This window comes from Palaemon carinicauda, chromosome 16, assembly GCF_036898095.1.
Source record: "Palaemon carinicauda isolate YSFRI2023 chromosome 16, ASM3689809v2, whole genome shotgun sequence".
NCBI lineage: Eukaryota > Metazoa > Arthropoda > Malacostraca > Decapoda > Palaemonidae > Palaemon > Palaemon carinicauda.
This window is the reverse complement of record NC_090740.1, coordinates 123,507,709-123,520,208: the sequence shown is the minus strand read 5'-3', so window position 1 is coordinate 123,520,208 and position 12,500 is coordinate 123,507,709. Positions and strand designations below refer to the sequence as shown.

General features: G+C 34.3%; 1 protein-coding gene across 3 annotated transcripts in view; it reads right to left on the bottom strand.

Annotated features, from left to right (window-relative positions):
* The window catches only part of LOC137655847 (octopamine receptor beta-2R-like), a 605,153-nt gene that overhangs the window by 466,138 nt on the left and 126,515 nt on the right, over window positions 1-12,500 (bottom strand). The window lies entirely within an intron of this gene.

Below are 12,500 nucleotides of genomic sequence, written 5' to 3'. Positions count from 1 at the left end.
AATATAAAAAATATTAACAGATAAATATATTAGAATAGAAAGACAGCTAGACTTTAATCGACTAGAGAGAAGGCAAGCTTTGGAGTGGGTATTCAGCAACCGACCATATCTATGTAATTAACCAGGTAATGGATGTATAGACTATGAGAAAACTTTTGATTTTGTCAAAACTTCAACAGTAATGAAAGTGTTTCAAAGACATGAAATACATGAATCTTATGTTAGAATACTTGAATTTATCTATACAAGAAGTACAGCAATCCTAGAGCTGCTTCAAGATAGTGAGCAAATACTAATTGAAGAAGGAGTTAGACTGGGATACCCCATCTCTCCTAAATTATTCATAGCATTCATAGAATAAGTTTTGAAAAATTTAGATGGGGGAAAATGTAAAAATTAACATTAATGGGGAATACCTTAACAACTTAGTGATTTGCAAAGGACTTAGTTCTATTTAGTGAATCTTGGGAGAATTGCAAAAGATGATAAAATATTTGAACAGAGTAAGCAGAAATGAAGGACTGAAAATGAATATGAGTAAAATTAAGATAATGTTCAATGGACGAACCTCTAGAGACTGTTAATGAATATAAGTACATAGAACAAGCAGTAAGCGTTTACCCTGGACAATAGAGCAAAATTAATAGAGAGATAGACATGGTATGGAGATTTTTTAGATCATGAAAGATAAAATGCCACTTCCTCTAAAAAAAGAAAGAAAGAAAAAAAAATTAATCAGATGAGTATATTAAACACCTGGTTTAAGCACCATCCAAGAAATCTCTAGACATGGAAAATACCTGGGGGTAGAGTTAGAAACCAAATAGACTTTTAACCATAAAAAAATATTTAGAAACTCTGCCAAGCAAGTAAAAACCTATCCACCTTTTTAACCTCTTACAAATCTGAATAACTTCCCACATCAAATCACATCACATCACCATATGCATCAGCACCTTGGAGCCTTGCTTAAGCCTTATAAGATATGCCAATTACAACTAAAAGAGCTATGGAAAGAATAATAATGGGAGTAACACAATGAAAAAAAGAAACAACATGGATACGAGAGCAAACTAAAGTAAAGGATATTCTAACTTGCAAGAAAAGAAATGGACATGGGCTGGACATATAATGGGAATGAGAAATAATAGATGGACATTTATAATAACAGAATGGGTCTCGAGAAATTGGAAAAGAAGATGGGGAAGGATGAGAAGACGAGGGATCAACGGACTAAGAAAGTTTGCAGGTGTGAACTGGCATAGAAAGACCATAAATAGAGGCAAGTGGAAGCACAATACATATGTGAAGCCTTTGCTCTGCAGTGGATTAGCAACAACTGACAATATGTTTTTGTGTGTGTGTATATATATATATATATATATATATATATATATATATATATATATATGTGTGTGTGTGTGTGTGTGTGTGCGTGTGTGTTACAAAGATTAAAAATGATAACACATTCTCTCTCTCTCTCTCTCTCTCTCTCTCTCTCTCTCTCTCTCTCTCTCTCTCTCTCTCTCTCTCTCTCATTAAAGGTCCACAATCAAGCACAAACAACAATCACAAGTTAAGAAGGAACGAAGTCATTCTTCCATTTTTTGGGACCCAAGTCATCATTTCTCAATTACAAACATATCATTACGATCGCTTGACAGTCAAATAAAACCAATCTCTCCTTTAGAGTCACTGAGCCATTTTCGTTTGCAGATCGTATTAATAGATTTATTGAACCTTTCACCGATTATGTACTGGAAGAGAGAGAGAAATTTAATTGGAGTGTAATCACAATTATTTACCAACTGGCGTTACTCAACCGTTTGATAATCACCTCATTAATTTTGTTTGCGCTTCGATTGAGAACATAACGCTCCATATTCCTGTTGTTACTTTTTCTTGGTAATTGTTCTCATTCTAATAACAATAGTTATGGTAATAACAATTAAAATATAACTATTAACAAATATTGGAATATGTTTGACCTTGGGCACTTAAATTAAGAGGAAAGGAGACTTAGAAAGAACCGAAATGAGGATGGTGAAATGGATTGCTGGAATATCACTACTGGAAAGGAGGGAGAGTCAAGATATGAAAAGAATGTGGGGTTTAAAAGTTTTAAAGGCCACTCATGAATGGAAGAGGCAAGGGACAGTCACATTGCCCTTTCAAGTAGGACGATGCCCTAGACACTGGCCATATATACATATGATCAGCTTCCAAGCCCCCTCTCCACCCAAGCTAGTGCCAATCCGAGCCAGGTAAGGGTGTTGATGACTCAGCCAATAGACCTATAGGCTCCTCCAAACCTCCCATCCTTAGCTCACAAGGATGGTGAGGTTGCAGCAACCAAAGAAACTAACGAGTTTGAGCGGGATTCGAACCCCAGTCTGGCGCTCGCCAGTCAGGGACGTTAACACCTCGGCAATCACAATGTAAATGTAATGAAGGTGGCTAGGGAAGGTCTTGTAATAAGAAGGAGACAGGATATTGGAACTAATCAAGAGAGCTAAAACATGCCAGTAATGGTGAAGGGGGGGGGGGCGGCTTAAGGATTGAGGGACATCAGCGTATCAGCTGGATAGATGTGGTGTGGTGGGATTATGGAGGGAAATACCAGAACAGAAATAGATGGAAAAAGCTGACTCGAGCGGCCGACCCTGTAATACAGTGGGATTATTAAGGTCGAAAACAGACGGAAAAGATTCTATAACTTGAAATATTTTCGATTTTGCTTTATATTCTTTTTATTCATAGAGATAAAATGTTTCAAAATACAATAAAGAGGGAGAAATAAATAAAAAAAATTGAATTACTTGGCGATATAATAAAATGCTTAAGACTACTTAGATTCAAAGTCCGTAACCATTTACATAAACGTTACTATGTACTGTACATACACCTTTAATGTAGCTCACTGTCAAAGAAAAATTACACGTTCATGATATAAAAAAAATGTGTAATAATTTCAGAAATTATCATTAACAAAAACTGAGAAATGAATATATGAATGAAAACACAATTGTCCATAACGTTCGTTTAAAGCACAACCAATAATACTTACATAATCTGCCAGGCAAATGTGGCAATGCATTATTGCATGTTTATTGACAATTAGGCAGACTATGAACAAAGGTGATTTAGTGGTGCTCGGGGAGAATAATTCTACCTTTGATGATAGGGATTTGATGATCGATTTGATGTAACTGCTTGCTCCCTGTGTTTTGATTCATCGCTGTTGGATGATATCAATAAGGCAAAGGTCAATAAGATTTTATAGGCAATAATTATAAGATATTGCTGTGACTCTTTATTATATATACGTTGGGTTTAATTAATTATTGTTTACTATGATGGATGATATCAATAAGGCAAAGGTCAATAAGATTTTATAGGCAATAATTATAAGATATTGTTGTAGTGTTTTATTATATATACGTTGGGTTTAATTAATTATTGTTTACTATGATGGATGATATCAATAAGGCAAAGGTCAATAACATTTTATAGGCAATAATCATAAGACATTGTTGTGACTCTTTATTATATTTACGTTGGGTTTAATCAATTATTGTTCACTATGATGGATGATATCAATAAGGCAAAGGTCAATAAGATTTTATAGGTAATAATTATAAGATATTGTTGTAGTGTTTTATTATATACACGTTGGGTTTAATTAATTATTGTTTACTATGATGGATGATATCAATAAGGCAAAGGTCATTAAGATTTTATAGGCAATAATTATAAAGATATTGTTGTAGTGTTTTATTATATATACGTTGGGTTTAATTAATTATTGTTTACTATGATGGATGATATCAATAAGGCAAAGGTCAATAAGATTTTATAGGTAATAATCATAAGATATTGTTGTGACTCTTTATTATATATACGTTGGGTTTAATTCATTATTGTTTACTATGATGGATGATATCAATAAGGCAAAGTTCAATAAGATTTTATAGGTAATAATCATAAGATATTGTTGTGACTCTTTATTATATATACGTTGGGTTTAATTAATTATTCTTTACTATGATGGATGATATCAATAAGGCAAAGTTCAATAAGATTTTATAGGTAATAATCATAAGATATTGTTGTGACTCTTTATTATATATACGTTGGGTTTAATTAATTATTCTTTACTATGATGGATGATATCAATAAGGCAAAGGTCAATAAGATTTTATAGGTAATAATTATAAGATATTGTTGTAGCGTTTTATTATATATACGTTGGGTTTAATTAATTATTGATTACTATCTTAATTCACACTTTTTTTCGAAGAAGGACTTGCATCTTTTTGTATTCTAATAAATTTTTAGGTTATGTAGAATTTCCTGTCATTCATTGGTCAAACCTTTACCCTTATTAATTAATCAATCTGTTTGGTAATATATCGATTTACGATTTGATGTACTGACGAAAAGGACTATAAGCAATGAACTTGATTCATCAGAGCTATTGAATTCCCTTCAGTGCAAAACAGATATTAGAAAGGGGCTGTCGAAGTTCTATCACTTATAAGGTAATAGTTACGCCCTCTGTAAATATATGCTTATAAGGTAATCAATTTAATATCTCTACGGATTTCAAGTGTTCAGAACTTTCTCAAAATGATCTCGCTTTAATTTTTTTTTTTTTTTAATAATAATTGTCTATGCTTTCCACTAAAAGTATTTCCGACTGGATATACTATTTCTTCTGAAGAATAGACACTAGCCTATGAAATCCATATTATTCCAAACAATATTCTTTTTTCTTAATATAATCGGAACATCCTGTTATCATGAACGCTTTGAAATCCTTGATTATTATGAAATATGTTTACCGAGATAATATTAAAAAAAAAAGCAATGGAAAGCACTGTACTGGAAAAGGCAAAGTAATGAGGAGGACTATCCTAAGATTTGGTGTTGCCCTAAGAAATCATTCTTTATAAGAACTAAAACAGGATTTGTAAATCAGACATCTCTACCCACTATGGCTTCTGAGACAAAATGATAAAATTTTTACTTTTTAATAGTGTGGAGTTACGTGTTTGAATTGGGAAGAAATTTCTGTGTGAATATTTTTCCAAATGTAAAAACGTTAGTAACCTACAACAATATACACTTTATTATTTCTGTTTCTCTATATCAAACATACTTGAGTAAACGTAGATGTTTAAATTTAAAGTTTTTTATGTCAAGGAAAAACGAAATTGATATATATCAAAAAGTGAAAACTACACATTTTTATCAAAAAGTTTGGGGAAAAGATCCCACATGGAAATGCTTTATATAACTTCACCAAAACGTGATCATAAAAATCGAATGATAAAAGCAGGCTACAAAAAGTCCCGAAAAATAGATACAAATTAAATGTGAACGTGAAAAAACAACAAGGTGATGTGAAGTTATTCCAAAGCCCCGACCGAAGTGCTTCCCTAGGAAACCTTCCTTGTGAACTTTGAGAGTTGTTGTGGCTTTCAGTATCTCTACCTAGAGAGTTGCAAGTTTTGTTTAGATGCCACGATGTCAAACGGTCGGGTATCCCCCAAATGGCAGGACCGCATTATAAATTAAACTATAAGAGGGATTACTCAAGTGCCATATGTGGATGAGATCATGGTGAGGGGTAGATGAAGATGGTTGGGGCATGCTCTTCTCACTCCCCATGAGAGATTAGTTCACCAAACTTTCAACTGGGCCCCACAAGGCAACTGAAGAGTTGGAACACCCAGACCTACATGGCTGAGGACTAAGAAGCTTGAAGTAGAAGATGATGAATGGAGAAGTATTGATTTAAAAGCTCAAGATAGAGACGACTGGGGAAATCTAACAGAGTCTTTTTGCGTCAATAGACGTAGGAAGAGATGATGATGATGATAACTACAGAATTATTATATCTGTTGGAGTTAAGCATTTTGTTGGTAGAGTCCTGATTTTTCACCTTAGTATTTTTTTTCATTTTCTCTGTTTATTTATCATGTTTTTCTTTTACCTTAGCATTTTTTTCTTTGTTCATTTGCATTTTTAAACATGTTCTCGAGTTCACTTATTTTGTTTATTTTACGCTCATCCAAATCTTAAAAATTTTTACATGGAAGTTAGTGAACTCCCAGTTATTATTATTATTATTATTAATATTATCATCATCATCATCATCATCATTATTATTATTATTATTATTATTATTATTATTATTATTACTTGCCAATCTACAACCCTAGTTGCAAAAGCAGGATGCTATAAGCTTAGGGGCCCCAAAAGGAAAAATATCCCAGTGAGGAAAGGAAACAAGGAAAAATAAAATATTTTTAGAACAGTAGCACTGAAATAAATATTTCCTATGTAAACAATAAAAACTTTAACAAAGCAAGTGGAAGAGGAATAAGATAGAATAGTGTGCCCGAGTGTACCCTGAAGCCAACAAACATGAATACAATTAGTCTAGTTACCTAGGTAAACACAACTTTCGCCCTGTCACGTGATAAAATTTAAAGACTTTTCTTTAGAAGTAACTGTTTCAACTTCATCACTGAAGCCTGTTTCACTCACAAATTCCAACAGATATTATGTCTTCACCAAATAACAGTCGCGCAAGGAAAATTCCCAGCTTTTTTTTTCCAGCAGTTATCATAACTTCTCCAGCATTGTGAGACTTTCATCATTCCACTGCCGGGTTAACAGAAAAACTAAATTACAATTTGACTGCACATTTCTTTATACACACACATATATACATTTCTATATATATTTATTTATGCACACACACACACACACACACACATATATATATATATATATATATATATATATATATATATATATATATATATATATACATATGCACATGTGTATATATATTTATTAATACGCACTTATATATATACATATATATATATATATACATATGTATAGTATATATATATATAATATATATATATATATATATATATATATATGTATGTATAATGCATGTGGATGTCATGAGATTCAGGTAATAAAAGTTTGTGGCAGGCATAACAACTTTTATTTGTGTTCGATCTACCGGAATCCAGACATAGATGATTCTATCATCGATTGTCTTCTTACCATTATGGCTAAGATACAAGAAGATGATAGAAAGGCTTCTTTTGTCTATGTTGGTGATTTTAATGCTCACCATAGGGAGTGGTTAAGTTCTATCTCTCCTACCGATCGCCATGGCTTAAGAGCTTTAGACTTTGCCTCTGAATCAGGCTGTGAGCAAATCATAAATGAAGCTACTCACAGGTCTGGTAATTGCTTGGACCTCGTATACACTGACTCCCCTGGCGTTATAACTAGTAAGGTTGGTTCTCCAGTCGGGACATCTGATCATGCCTTGATTTCATTATTAGTGAAGACTGAGCAGCCTGTCCCTGATATATCATATTCTTGTAAAATTTATATGAAATCCCAAGCAGACTGGAATGGGATTTTACATGATCTTTTGTGCTTGAATTGGTCACAATTATATAATAGTGTAGATCCTGTTGTCCCTTTGAATGAGAATCTAGTCAACATAATTGATAGGCGTATCCCTTCTCGTGTGCTAAGGTATCGAGTGAAGGACAAACCGTGGTTCAATGATGATTGTAGACGTGCTTATTTGGAGAAACAGGAGGCCTATCATCTTTGGAAGGGGAACAGATCAGATTTGACCTGGAACAACTATACTCAGCTTCGAGCTTTTGCTCAGAGAGTTTATGCCTCAACTGAAAAGGAGTACAATTTAACCATAAAAGAAACACTTTCTGGTACAACTCAGGAACATAAATGGTGGTCTACCCTTAAATCTGCACTCTTTGGTGTAGATGCAACAGTTCCTCCTTTACTTAAACCAGATGGCTCAGTCACTCACTGTCCAAAGGAAAAGGCAACCCTTTTGGCTGATGTTTTTGACAGTAAACAGAGTAATGAAAAACTTGAACTTCCTCATTCCTGTTTTCCTGAGGCTAAACTAACTAGTTTAGCTTTTCGATCTCGTGAGATTAAAGCTCTGTTGATGGACCTTGATGCTTATGGAGGTGTAGACCCAAATGGTATTTTTCCTTTGTTTTTTATAAAGACAGCAGATTTCTTAGCTCCAAAGTTATCTGTTATTTTGCGCAAGTTAGCAAGAAGAGGAGCTTTTAGCACTAGTTGGAGAATTGGTAATGTTACTCCTCTATGTAAATGTGTTTGTGGTAGCTCAAGTCCCACTGATTACCGCCCAATTTCCATAACTCCCATATTATCTAAAGTTTTTGAACGTCTTCTGGCAAAACGTCTTAATAGGTTTGCTGAAGGTAATCATCTATTCCCTAGTTTGCAATTTGGTTTTCGTAAAGGCCTTGGAGCATGTGATGCCCTTCTTACAATCTCCAATGCTGTACAGAAATCCCTTGATTGTGGTCGGGAAGTTCGTATGATTGGCCTTGATTTTAGTGCTGCCTTTGACCGTGTTAATCATGAGGCCCTTGTTTTCAAACTGAAACAGTTGGGAGTGGGTGGGTTGTTTCTTAGCATTATTATTGATTTTTTAAGTAATAGATCTCAAAGAGTTGTTGTTGATGGGCACCATAGTGATTATAGGAATGTGATATCCGGTGTTCCACAGGGTAGTGTTCTAGGCCCATTACTTTTCATATTATATACACATGACATGTGGTTTGGCCTAGAAAACAAGCTTGTTGCATATGCAGATGATGCTACTCTCTTTGCATCAATTCCATCCCCTGAATGTAGATCTAGGGTTGGTGAATCCCTTAATAGAGATTTAGCTAGAATTAGTGCATGGTGCAAATTATGGGGTATGAAGTTGAATCCTAACAAAACTCAAAGTATGATTGTAAGTAGGTCAAGGACGGTGGCTCCTCAACATCCGGATCTCAGTATTGATAATGTTTCTTTAAATATGTATGACTCTTTCAAAATTTTAGGTGTGATTCTCGACAGTAAATTTACTTTTGAGAAACATATAAGGTCTGTGTCTTCTTCAATTGCACAAAAAATAGGCTTATTGAGAAAGTCTTTCAAGATTTTCGGTGATCAATCTATTCTGAAGAAGTGTTTTAATTCTTTCATTCTACCTTGTTTTGAGTATTGTTCTCCTGTTTGGTCTTCAGCTGCTGATTCTCATCTTAATTTGTTGGACAGAAACTTACGGTCTATTAAATTTCTTATTCCTGATCTAGATATTAATCTCTGGCACCGTCGTTCAATTAGTTCATTATGCATGTTGCATAAGATTTTTCATAACTCTGACCATCCTTTACATTCAGATCTCCCTGGACAATTCTATCCTGTTCGTAATACTAGGCAGGCAGTTAATTCTAATAGCCAGGCCTTCTCCATCACGAGACTCAATACTACGCAGTACTCTAGAAGTTTTATTCCAGCTGTTACCAAGTTGTGGAATGATCTTCCTAATCGGGTGGTTGAATCAGTAGAACTTCAAAAGTTCAAAGTTGGAGCAAATGCTTTTTTGTTGACCAGGCGGACATGAGTCTTTTTATAGTTTATTTATGACATATTTGTTTTTGATGCTGTTAATAGCTTATATATGACATGTCTGTTTTGACGTTGTTACTGTTTTTAGAATGATTTATTGTTAATTTGTTCTCTTCATTTATTTATTTCCTTATTTCTTTTCCTCACTGGGCTATTTTTCCCTGTTGGAGCCCCTGGGCTTATAGCATCTTGCTTTTCCAACTAGGGTTGTAGCTTGGATAGTAATAATAATAATAATAATAATAATGTATGTATGTATGTATGTATGAATGTATATATATATATATATATATATATATATATATATATATATATATATATATATATATAAACGACAAATCGTTGGTTCGTGCTATGTCTCAAGATGACAGCAGGCCGGGAGGAAAAAGGAAAAGAGGAATTGATCGAGCCCTTTCGTGTTACTTATTACACTTCCTCAAGGTCTTCTGATTAAAAAATATACTTAAGAATGCAAAGAAACCTCTGTGATGAAATAAAAGCAAAACAGAAATAAGTTCCCGTAAAAACATTGATGAGAAAACCATCAGTTTGGTTGACGGACGATGATTGGAATAAAACTGTATATATGTATTAACATTCATAAGTTTTCTATATACTGAAAATTTAAAATACTTTTCTTGTCTGAGTAATAAAAAATCTAACAATGGCAGCCTGTAATCGATTTCTATTTCGAATGACAACTCAATAGATGGTACCAGAGTATTTGATGCTGTTAGAAAAGATTTTTCATTCTTATCAATGGACAAAACACAAAATATATAATCAACGTACCTGAAGCAAAAAAAAAAAAAAAAAAAAAAAAAAAACCCTAAGGGTAAAATTTTGGGTAGGTACTTCGTCTAAAAAAATTCCAAGTAAATATTACTTAACAATAGAGATAGAGGATTCCCCATTGCCATACCAAATTTTGTTCAAAGAATCCACCATTAAAAGTAAAGCGACAGACTTTTACAGACAACTTTATAAGTTTAAGGATAAAGTCAGTATCCACAATACCAGTATGTTTAACAAGTTCGTCTTTAAGAAACTCCAATAAGTCATCCACCGATACTTAAAATCATAATTGAAATCAAATCTCCTTAACCTACAAATAAAATTTTCTCTATTTTTACAGAGCATCCAGATATAGTTCCAAGAAGAGCTGACAGCTGATTTATTAACCATCTAGATAATTTGTAAGTGCAAGACACCACAGGGCTTATGATAGTTCTAGCAGGAAAGCTTAAGTAGTTAGTTTAGGCCCAGAAAAACAGGAATCAGGAAGGTTGAGTTTCTCATTACTGTGATTACTGTCAAACAAATGAGCCAAATGGTTTGCCTCTTCTTTTGGCTAATGAGTGACAGAGCCATCTGTTAAAATATAAGGAGGAAGTGATAAGAATATACCAAACAATGCAGAATTAAGGGTAGCCCACCATCATGTCCCTGAGTTTTGACAAAGCGGGTTTCTTTAATGGCCTATTTAGTAACGTCCCTGACGGGTGATCGCCAGACTGCCGTTCGAGTCCTGCTAAAACTCGTTAGTTCATTTGGTCCCTGTAAACTCACCATCCTTGTGAGCTATGGATGGGAGATTTGGCCGAGCGTATAGGTCTACCTGCTGAGTCATCTGCAGCCATTACCCGGACCTCTTTGGTCCTAGCTTGGGTGGTGAGGGGGCTTGGGTGCTGATCATATGTATATATGGTCTGTCACTAAGGCATCGTCCTACTTGCTAGGGCAATGTCACTGTCCCCTGAGTGGCCTTTAAACCTTTATACCTTAAACACTACCCTTTAACCTTAAGCATCTTCCACGCATGGGGCCAATGCAGGGCAGCAACTCTGATTTGCTCAATATTCTCTCACTTTGACTTTTTATTTGAAGCATAAATTCTGTAAGCAACAGCTCTTCGCTAAGCAGAGTTATTTCAAGTCAAACCTGATCTGATGCTTTTCCATTATTTGTCACCCTATTAATTCTTCTTACATCAAATGCACTGTGCAATAACTTCATTTTAACTGCTTCCCTCGTTTTAATCTTAATCGAATTCATCATACACACATTACTGTCACAAAAAGAGTTAATTTAGTAGTCTCTTCTTAGATTCTCTTCCACCTAAAATTTAAGCATGTTTTCAATCTTTGGCATACACCCGCTGAGATACTACCGCTAGAGGATTATGGGGGTCCTTTGACTGGCCAGACAGTAATACACTGGATCCTGCTCTCTAGTTACGGTTCATATTCCCTTTGCCTACACATACACCAAATAGTCTGGATCTGGCCTATTCTTCACATATTCTCCTCTGTCCACATACATCTGACAACACTGAGATTACCAAACAATTCTTCTTCTCTCAAGGGGTTAACTACTGCACTTTAATTTTTCAGTGGTCACTTTCGTCTTGGTAAGGGTAGAAGAGACTCTTTAGCTATAGTAAGCAGCTCTTCTAGAAGAAGGACACTCCGAAATCAAACCATTTTTCTCTAGTCTTGGGTAGTGCCATAGCCTCTGTACCATGGTCTTGCTTGAGGGTACACTCGGGCACATTATTCTCTATTATTTCTCTTCCTCTTGTTATGTTAGTTTTTACGGTTTACTGTGAATAGAAAATATTTATTTTAATGTTACTGTTTTTAAAATATTTTATTTTTTCCTTGTTTCCTTTCCTCACTGGGCTATTTTCCCTGTTGGAGACCCTGGCCTTATAGCAGCATCCTGCTTTTCCAACTGGGGTTGTAGCTTAGCAAGTAGTAGTAGTAGTAGTAGTAATAATAACAATAATAATAATAATAATAATAATAATAATAATAATAATAATAATAATAATAATAATACCCTACTTTTTTCTTCTAGTCATTCACTCACTACTGTCATTTTACCAGCCTCCGTAAAATTCATATACTCACTACTGCCATTTAACCAGGATCCGTACTATTTGCTCCCAGATACATATATCAACCAATCACCAGAGCAGGTGATAA